At 41.0% G+C, this 10,916-nt stretch overlaps 1 long non-coding RNA gene across 1 annotated transcript; it reads right to left on the reverse strand.

Annotated features, from left to right (window-relative positions):
• Positions 1-911: 911 nt before the first annotated feature.
• LOC145861656 (uncharacterized) lies at positions 912-5,525 on the reverse strand. The gene is made up of 4 exons (XR_014381304.1): positions 5,430-5,525; positions 5,189-5,329; positions 5,019-5,096; positions 912-954 (listed from the first exon to the last, which is right to left on the reverse strand). It is a non-coding gene; the product is annotated as an uncharacterized LOC145861656 (long non-coding RNA).
• Positions 5,526-10,916: the final 5,391 nt, after the last annotated feature.

The following is a 10,916-nucleotide window of genomic DNA, read 5'->3' on the forward strand; positions in this document are numbered from 1 at the left end:
CCTAGAGAGGAACCAGGCTCTGAGGGGTGGCCAGTCCCCTTCTGGCTGTGCCAGGTGGAGATTATAACAATAATCTTGGTTGGTTGCAATTTAAATGTAATGTTTAAATCCACCAGAAAAGACAAAACAAATAATACACCAGATAAGGTGGTTAAACTGAAATATACTAATTGATTAAAAAAAAACATTAAAAAAAATAAAGTATCATCTTTGTAGATGATATCATCAATACGAGTGGAGTGATGTCATACATGCAGCTAACAAAACATATGGAAATGTCTGCTCTACCCAAAATTACAACCAACTAATTGCAGCGTTACCGCAAAAATAGAAGGAACTTTTTTTAAACTGTATTTAACTAGGCAAGTTAGTTAAGAACAAATTCTTATTCACAATGACAGCCAAACCCAGACGATGCTGGGCCAATTCTGTGCCGCCCTATGAAACTCCCAATCACGGCCTGATTGGGATACATCATGGAATCGAACCAGAGTCTATAGTGTCTCCTCTAGCACTGAGATGCAGTGCCTTGGACCGCTGCGCCACTCAGGAACCCATAATTGGTTAAAGAAAATTGTGATAAATAAAAAAGTATACCAGTTTAATTTAAGGACCAAAAAATTGACAGCCGTGCCATATAGATTGCAAAATAGTTGGGAAGAGATTTCTGACGTACCGATTCCATGGCACATGGTTTTTGAACTGATACGCAAAATGACGCCGGATTCAAAACTTTTCAATTTCAATTATTATACAAATTCTTGCAACCATTAGAATGTTATTTATATGGGGGATACAACCTTCCCAGCACTGCAGATTTTGCTGTGAAGAGGAGGAATCATTAGATCATTTGTTTTGGTACTGTCCATACGGCCATAAGCCCAGGAATAGCTGAAGAATTGCAATATTTACCTGGACCTGACCCTGACCCTGCAGATGACAGTACTGGGGGATCTGAAAAGTCATAGTCAATTGATCAATAATATAATAATACTTTTAGCAAAAATGTTTATTTTCAATTTACAATCTGTAAAAACAATGAGAATAGAAAGGTTCAGAACTTTTGTGAAAGATCATAGCACAGTAGAAAAATATATGGCAAATAGAAATCCAATATGGATGGTGTTAAGAGATAGGTGGAAGGGGTTAAATGGAGCTGAAGGTTGGGACTAATAACAACAAGATAACTAATGTAAAACATACTGTGCCCGTAAAATGTATACAGGTTAAGAACTTTTTTGAAAAAGCACAATTTGAAAGATATGGCGAATGGAAATCAAACCGGATGGACATCAGAAATAGATGGAAGAGGTTGGGAGTAGAGGAGGGACAGGAGTAACATATATGTATATATAACTATTGTAAAAAGACTGTGTCCATAAAATGTATATAGTATGTATAAACTGGAAATACAGGCCTAAGAATGGTTGTTCACTAGTTTGCTCCAATTGGGGGAGGGGTGGTAGGGTTGAAGAGTAATAAAGGACATTTCTATATTTTTTTAAAGGTACAGTTGAAGTCGGAAGTTTACATACATCTTAGCCAAATACATTTAAACTCAGTTTTTCACAATTCCTGACATTTAATCCTAGTAAAAATGCCCTGTTTTAGGTCAGTTAGGATCACCACTTTATTTTAAGAATGTGAAATGTCAGAATAATAGTAGAGAGAATTACTTATTTCAGCTTTTATTTATTTCATCACATTCCCAGTGGGTCAGAAGTGTACATACACTCAATTAGTATTTGGTAGCATTCCCTTTAAATTGTTTAACTTGGGTCAAACATGTCGGGTAGCCTTCCACAAGCTTCCCACAATAAGTTGGGTGAATTTTAGCCCATTCCTCCTGACAGAGCTGGTGTAACTGAGTCAGGTTTGTAGGCCTCCTTGCTCGCACACGCTTTTTCAGTTCTGCCCACAAATTTTCGATGGGATTGAGGTCAGGGCTTTGTCATGGCCACTCCAATACCTTGACTTTGTTGTCCTTAAGCCATTATGCCACAACTTTGGAAGTATGTTTGGGGTCATTGTTCATTTGGAAGACCCATTTGCGACCAAGCTTTAACTTCCTGACTGATGTCTTGAGATGTTGCTCAATATATCCACATAATTTTCCTCCCTCATGCCATCTATTTTGTGAAGTGCACCAGTCCCTCCTGCAGCAAAGCACCCCCACAACATGATGCTGCCACCCCTGTGCGTCACGGTTGGGATGGTGTTTTTCGGCTAACAAGCCTCCCCCTTTTTTCCTCCAAACATAACGATGGTCGTTATGGCCAAACAGTTTTATTTTTGTTTCATCAGACCAGAGGACATTTCTCCAAAAAGTATGATCTTTGCCCCCATGTGCAGTTGCAAACCATAGTCTGGCTTTTTGATGGTGGTTTTGGAGCAGTGGCTTCTTCCTTGCTGAGCAGCCTTTCAGGTTATGTCGATATAGGACTCGTTTTACTGTGGATATGGATACTTTTGTACTTGTTTCCTTCAGCATCTTCACAAGGTCCTTTGCTGTTGTTCTGGGATTGATTTGCACTTTTCGCACCAAAGTACGTTCATCTCTAGGAGAGAGAACGTGTCTCCTTCCTGAGCGGTATGACGGCTGCGTGGTCCCATGGTGTTTATACTGCGTATTATTGTTTGTACAGATTAACGTGGTACCTTCAGGTGTTCGGAAATTGCTCCCCAGGATGAACCAGACTTGTGGATGTCTACAAAAAAAATTCTGAGGTCTTGGCTGATTTCTTTTGATTTTCCCATTATGTCAAGCTAAGAGGCAATGAGTTTGAAGGTAGGCCTTGAAATACATCCACACTTCCAATTGACTCAAATTATGTCAATTAGCCTATCAGAAGTTTCTAAACCATGACATAATTTTCTGGAATTTTCCAAGCTGTTTAAAGGCACAGTCAACTTAGTGTATGTAAACTTCTGACCCACTGGAATTGTGATACAGTGAATTATAAGTCAAATAATCTGTCTATAAACAGTTGTTGGAAAAATTACTTGTGTAATGCAGAAAGTAGATGTCTTAGCCAACTTGCCAAAACTATAGTTTGTTAACAAGAAATTTGTGGAGTGGTTGAAAAAGGAGTTTATGACTCCAACCTAAGTGTATGTAAACTTCCGACTTCAACTGTATGTGTGTATATATATTTGCAAAAAAATATATGGGAGTTTGGAAGTGATGAAGACATTTACATTGATGGAAGCTATAATCTATCTGCAAAATTAATGCTGATCACAGCCAATATGGCAAAAGATCATTTAGAACAAACGACTGGGTCGCGTCCATAGATAAAGAACAAAAAGACTGAACGGCTGGGTCGCGTCTCTAACAACTTAACCGGCCGGCCGGCTTGGGTAGCAACCCTAGATTTGTGTTGCGACTATATCTTGTGGAAGGATGAAATAGTATTAATAAATATATCAAAATAATGTTTTTAATAAAAATATGTCAATCATTATTTGAATATGTAGCTACCCCATTGTATAAAAGTGATTATGCCCTCGAAGCCGGTATTTGGAGGATATATTGGCACAGTTTGCTGACCTCGGCTTTGTCTCGAACCTAACAACTCCCGTGCCAAAATATCCTCAAACACCGGCTTCACTGGCATTATCACTTAAGTATTGTCCTTTATTTAACTAGGCAAGTCAGTTAAGAACAAATTCTCATTTTCAATGACAGCCTAGGAACAGCGGGTTAACTTACAATGGGTTCATTCATCCCCCTCCTCTCCTCTGTAACTATTCCCCAGGTCGTTGCTGTAAATGATAACGTGTTCACAGTGAACTTACCTGGTAAAATAACGGAAAAATAAAATAAAAAATGACCTTGTCAGCTCGGGGATTTGATCTTGCAACCTTTTTGTTACAAGTCCAACACTCTAATCACTAGGCTACCTGCCCCAAAGTAGTGTCTAGTAGTGTCCTGTAGTTTATGGTCTAGTAATGTCCTGTAGTTTATGGTCTAGTATTGTCCTGTAGTTTATGGTCTAGTAGTGTCCTGTAGTTTATGGTCTAGTAGTGCCCTGTAGTTTATGGTCTAGTAGTGTCCTGTAGTTTATGGTCTAGTAGTGTCCTGTAGTTTATGGTCTAGTAGTGTCCTGTAGTTTATGGTCTGGTAGTGTCCTGTAGTTTATGGTCTAGTATTGTCCTGTAGTTTATGGTCTAGTATTGTCCTGTAGTTTATGGTCTAGTAGTGTCCTGTAGTTTATGGTCTAGTAGTGTCCTGTAGTTTATGGTCTAGTATTGTCCTGTAGTTTATGGTCTAGTATTGTCCTGTAGTTTATGGTCTAGTATTGTCCTGTAGTTTATGGTCTGGTAGTGTCCTGTAGTTTATGGTCTAGTATTGTCCTGTAGTTTATGGTCTAGTATTGTCCTGTAGTTTATGGTCTAGTAGTGTCCTGTAGTTTATGGTCTAGTAGTGTCCTGTAGTTTATGGTCTAGTAGTGTCCTGTAGTTTATGGTCTAGTATTGTCCTGTAGTTTATGGTCTAGTATTGTCCTGTAGTTTATGGTCTAGTATTGTCCTGTAGTTTATGGTCTAGTAGTGTCCTGTAGTTTATGGTCTAGTAGTGTCCTGTAGTTTATGGTCTAGTAGTGTCCTGTAGTTTATGGTCTAGTATTGTCCTGTAGTTTATGGTCTAGTAGTGTCCTGTAGTTTATGGTCTAGTATTGTCCTGTAGTTTATGGTCTGGTAGTGTCCTGTAGTTTATGGTCTAGTATTGTCCTGTAGTTTATGGTCTAGTAGTGTCCTGTAGTTTATGGTCTAGTAGTGTCCTGTAGTTTATGGTCTAGTATTGTCCTGTAGTTTATGGTCAAGTATTGTCCTGTAGTTTATGGTCTGGTAGTGTCCTGTAGTTTATGGTCTAGTAGTGTTTTGGAGTATTGTTTTACATTTTTTTGTGTTTCTTTTTGATTGAAGGTGATTCTCTTCGTTGTTGTTGTTTCTTTGTGTGTCTGTACTGTGTCTGTTCCTGGGTTGCAGGCTAACTAGCATGCTGTACTGTAGCTTACCTCCAAATAAGCTCCAGATCTTTTTTACCACATAAGCATTGTTCACCTGCCTGTCTGCAAAGGAACTCCCACAGATACCTGCCCAGCAACAACAAACAAACAACAATAAATTGATGTGTGTGTGTGTGAGTGTGTGTGCACGTTTGCATGTGTGTCTATGCGTTCTCCACCTTGCAGCAGAACCATGTCCATTTCCTTCCTCTTCTCTCTCAGAGTCCCGCCTTCAAACTGGCTCCCAAGACAGGAAGTGGGGACAAAAGCGCCCAATCCGGAGAAGCCGCTCTCGTAGGGGGTCATCTCAAACCACACCCCTACAGAAAGTTGGTAAATTACAGAAATGTACACTCATTGGCTTTGTCTGATTCGGAAAGTTCTGAATTTCCAAGTTTGCATGAACCCTGCATAAGTCACCTTTAGTGTCATCCTGTCTGTGGCAGTCCAGTTCTATGGCGCTGTAGATGGGGTAGGGTTTGGTGATGTTAGTATCTTCAGAGAGACAGCGAGTGTGCATCTGATACAGGAGAGAGAACAATGGGGAAGAGATGGGGAGTGGAGAGATGGGGGGGTGGAGAGGCAGGGAAAGATGGTGGGAGGGGGGCAAGAGAGAACAACGGTGGTGAAGAGATGATGGGGGGATACAGAGGCAGACACACACACACACACACACACACACTGGCAAACAGACAGATAGACACACACACAAACACACACACAACCATACACTGACCTCTTTCATGAAATAGCAGGCAATGAAGGCGCCCCAGAAGTCAGTGAGGTTGAAGTCCTGGTTTTGTTCTTTCCTCAATTTCAGCCACTCCACAGCTTTGCTCCAGTCCACCGTAGAATCCTTCAGCTTCTTTATCACCTCATCACAACGCTCACTCAACGACAAGGCTGGATTGCTGTACAGAGATGACATGCACCTGTGTGTGTGTCAGTGAGTGGGTGAGTGAGTAAGAGGGTGTGAGAGAGAGATGCCTCATTTGTTTCAGCACATTCAAAATTAACTTTCCTGCTAAGAATAATTGTGTGTGTGTGTGTGTGTGTGTGTGTGTGTGTGTGTGTGTGTGTGTGTGTGTGTGTGTGTGTGTGTGTGTGTGTGTGTGTGTGTGTGTGTGTGTGTGTGTGTGTGTGTGTGTGTGTGTGTGTGTGTGTGTGTGTGTGTGTGTACCAGGTGGTGCCTGACACCCCACACATGTAGAGGAGGCTGCCCAGCAGGTTGTCCTGTGCCAGTTGATGCAGAGATCCCAGCATGCCCACTGCTGCCCTCTCTCCTCCACCTGACCCCAGCAACGCTATGTTAGGAACATCCTCCTGAGAAATGGGGAGAGAGAGGGGAGGAAAGAGAGAGATATAGAGAGAACGAAAGACAGACAGACAGACAGAGAGAGTGAGACCGAGAGAGATCAAATCTAAAGGATTTCACATCAGTGTCCCATCATACAGTGCGTTATATATGGATGATGGGGGGGGGGGGGGGGCTAATAGCAGGCAGCTGGAGACATGGGAGTGGGGAGGGGGCTCCATATGTAGCTGGCTGTGGAGACAGGAGTTAGAGAAAGACCATGTGTACCAGAGAGAGTGATCGATAGAGAAGACAGGACTACCCACCAGTTCACAATTGATACCCTGATCTTTCAGCCACTTCTTAATCAGAGTCTTCCTCAACGTCACGTATTTTATCTCTTCATCATTGATGGAGTGAGACAGACGCACAGTCTGACAGAATGAACGAGAGACGGAAAAAACTGTACAGGATATTATTTCATAATGATACAGTTTGTTTTAATTGAGCCATAACATTTATAAAGTAACATGGCATTTCAATTGAAAGTTATTTTAAGATAATTAAACATAATTCTGACAGTTTATACTCTTACTTTGTCAGAAAAGTAGATTTTATTCCTTAATTCTGGATGCATATTCATAGCTATGTATTACTGTACAGTGTGGTATGTTGCAGACTAATGTCATCCTCATATTCTGAGTTTCTTATGAGTACAGTATACAGTGCCAGTCAAAAGTTTGGACACACCTACTCATTCAAGGGTTTGTACTATTTTTTTGTACTATTTTCTACATTGTAGAATAATAGTGAAGACATCAAAACTATGAAATAACACATATGGAATCATGTAGTTACCAAAAAAGTGTTAAACAAATCAAATTATACTTTAGGTTCTTCAAGGTAGCCACCCTTTGGCTTGATGACAGCTTTGCACACTCTTGGCATTCTCTCAACCAACTTCACCTGGAATGTTTTTCCAACAGTCTTGAAGGAGTTCCCACATATGCTGAACACTTATTGGCTGCTTTTCCTTCACTCTGCGGTCCAACTCATCCCAAACCATCTCGAGTGGGTTGAGGTCGGGTGATTGTGGAGGCCCGGTTATCTGATGCAGCACTCCATCACTCTCCTTCTTGGTCAAATAGCCATTACACACCTGGAGGTGTGTTGTGTCATTGTCCTGTTGAAAACAAATGATTGTCCCACTCAGCCCAAACCAGATGGGATGGCGTATCGCTGCAGAATGCTGTGGTAGCCATGCTTGTTAAGTGTGTCTTGAATTCTAAATACATCACAGACAGTGTCACCAGGAAAGCACCCCCACACAATCACAACTCCTCCTCCATGCTTCACGGTGGGAACCACACATGCGGAGATCATCTGTTCCCCGACTCTGCGTCTCACAAAGACACTGAGTTTGGAACCATCCTCATCAAACCAAAGGACAGATTTCTACTGGTCTAATGTCCATTGCTTGTGTTTCTTGGCCCAAACAAGTCTCATCTTCTTATTGGTGTCCTTTAGTAGTGGCTTCTTTGCAGTAATTCTACCATGAAGGCCTGAATCACGCAGTCTCCTCTGAACAGTTGATGTTGAGATGTGTCTGTTCCTTGAACTCCGTGAAGCATTTATTTGGGCTGCAATCTGAGGCGCAGTTAACTCTAAGGAACTTATCCTCTGCAGCAGAGGTAACTCTGGGTCTTCCTTTCCTGTGGCAGTCCTTATGAGAGCCAGTTTCATCATTGCGCTTGATGATTTTTGCGACTGCACTTGAAGAAACTTTCAAAGTTCTTGACATTTTCCGGATTGACTGACCTTCATGTCTTAAAGTAATGATGGACTGTCATTTCTCTTTGCTTATTTGAGCTGTTCTTGGCATAATATGGACTTGGTCTTTGACCAAATAGGGCTATCTTCTGTATACCACCCCTACCTTCTCACAACACAACTGATTGGCTCAAATGCATTAAGAAGGAAAGAAATTCCACAAATGAACTTTTAACAAGACACACTGTTAATTGAAATTCATTTCAGGTTATTACCTCATGAAGCTGGTTGAGAGAATGCCAAGAGTGTATGAAGCTGTTGTCATGACGTTGCCCTGGGGGGGAGGGGGGGGTAGGTTTATGACTCCCATAAATACCTTTCCCCTTTTTCCTCTCTACTCTACTGATGTGACTATTGAAAATCCCTTGGTTAACATAGAGATTCTGGGGACATCAAAAGGTGGGAAATGGAACCATATTTCGGTAATCCAACCAGTTGAAAATATGCGTTGGTACTTAATGAATATGATGTCAGATCAGTTGGCATCTGAGACATTCTTACAGTTTATGTCATCCTATCATTAGTATCTTGGAAAGTCTACACATTATAGTTATCAGATTCACATGGAATTGTTGTGCAATTTAAATGTTTAAATATGAAACTATTTGTGAAAAGATGAAATGTAATTTTAGCTTCCAAATGAGAGAATTGGGTTTTCATGAGTGAACTATGCTCAACTCAGTGGCCCCGCCCAAGTGAAGAGACATTGGTTATAAACTATGAAACACGCCCTTCTCTCACCTCCTATATAAAGCTCTTGACGAAAATGTAACTTCCTGTTCCGAGGACGACGGTCCCCACGTTGAAATGGCTCAGATAATAACCTAATGAAATTAGCATCGAATTTTAACGTGAAGATGACGATATACACGCCGAAAGGATGAATTTCGACTATATCAGCCAGAATATAGCATGAGTTAAAAGTATGGCAACTTGGTATGGCAACACAGGAAGCGGCGCAGGTCCTAATCCAGGCACTTGTCATCTCCCGTCTGGATTACTGCAACTCGCTGTTGGCGGGGCTCCCTGCCTGTGCCATTAAACCCCTACAACTCATTCAGAATGCCGCAGCCCGTCTGGTGTTCAACCTTCCCAAGTTCTCTCACGTCACCCCGCTCCTCTGCACACTCCACTGGCTTCCAGTTGAAGCTCGCATCTGCTACAAGACCATGGTGCTTGCCTACGGAGCTGTGAGGGGAACGGCACCTCCGTACCTTCAGGCTCTGATCAGGCCCTACACCCAAACAAGGGCACTGCGTTCATCCACCTCTGGCCTGCTGGCCCCCCTACCTCTGCGGAAGCATAGTTCTCGCTCAGCCCAGTCAAAACTGTTCGCTGCTCTGGCACCCCAATGGTGCAACAAGCTCCCTCACGACGCCAGGACAGCGGAGTCAATCACCACCTTCCGTAGACACCTGAAACCCCACCTCTTTAAGGAATACGTGGAATAGGATATAGTAAAAAAGATATAGATGTACTATTGTAAAGTGGTTGTTCCACTGGATATCATAAGGTGAATGCACCAATTTGTAAGTCGCTCTGGATAAGAGCGTCTGCTAAATGACGTAAATATAAATGTAAATGGTATGAACTTTGAACTCTTATTCACTCCAGAAGTGATACCTCCTAGCCATTGGAGTTAGCAGCAGTCGCTAAACGTGGGCTAGGAGAGGACGGACAGAGTAACCAGTCTACCACGCTCCAGTTCACCACTAAACATTCTTCAGAGATCCATAAAGGACAAACCGGCCTTCCATCGATGACCAATCTACCGAAGCGCAGCTGAGAGTAAATATTTATTGTATTCTCCTTTTTCAAATGGGTGGTCATTTACAATGCATAAGATACTGTATTTACGATAGCATAGCTTCTCCCTTTGTTACTCAGTCTTCCCGCTCTTTCACTCAAACCCAACCCCCTTTCATTTGTGTAACCAGCCATCATGTCGGCTCCGTCCACCAGGGACGTTTTCTTTATGACATAATTTGTAATCAATGTATGTTCCATTCGGTATATGTAATTCTGTGTGATTACTTAGGCATTTAGTAAATAAATAATTAAACCCAATTTTGTATTGCTGGTTCAACTTGTTAGCCAGGGTTCGTGAAGATAACCAAGAATTTACCACTTTCAGATGAGACTAAACAAGGTGACAATTAAATATTGACTGCTACTGATGTAAAAGATTACTAGGTCTTTAAGAGTTTATTCAGGAGATAACAGCACTATAAACATTCTTTCATGGTGCCCTGACTTTCTAGATAATTATCTATCTGATTAGCTTAATCAGGTAATATTAATTACAGAGAAATTATTTTATAGAATAGCATGTCATATCACTTAATCCTGCATAGCCAAAGACACAACACTGTCATCAAAGTAAAGGGTGGCTACTTTGAAGAATCTTAAATATAAAATATATTTTGATTTGTTTAAGACTTTTTTAGTTACTACATGATTCCATATGTGTTATTTCATAGTTTTGATGTCTTCACTATTATTCTACAATGTAGAAAATAGGAAAAATAAAGAAAAACCCTGGAATGTGTAGGTGTGTCCAAACTTTTGACTGGTACTGTACATAAACATAATGAAGTAAGCTTCCTTTCATTGTGATACAATTTGGTGAACTTCATATTGACAGCAACAGAAAAGGGCTTTATTCAATATATATTTTAGCGATATCCACTATGCAGTAGCATACCATTTCAATAAGAAGGTATTTTTATAGTATTGTGGAGTTTCTTTCAGACAAATGTCCTATTCTATATTGTGAAGATGAG

Source organism: Salmo salar, chromosome 18, assembly GCF_965601325.2.
Source record: "Salmo salar chromosome 18, fSalSal1, whole genome shotgun sequence".
NCBI classification, from domain to species: domain Eukaryota; kingdom Metazoa; phylum Chordata; class Actinopteri; order Salmoniformes; family Salmonidae; genus Salmo; species Salmo salar.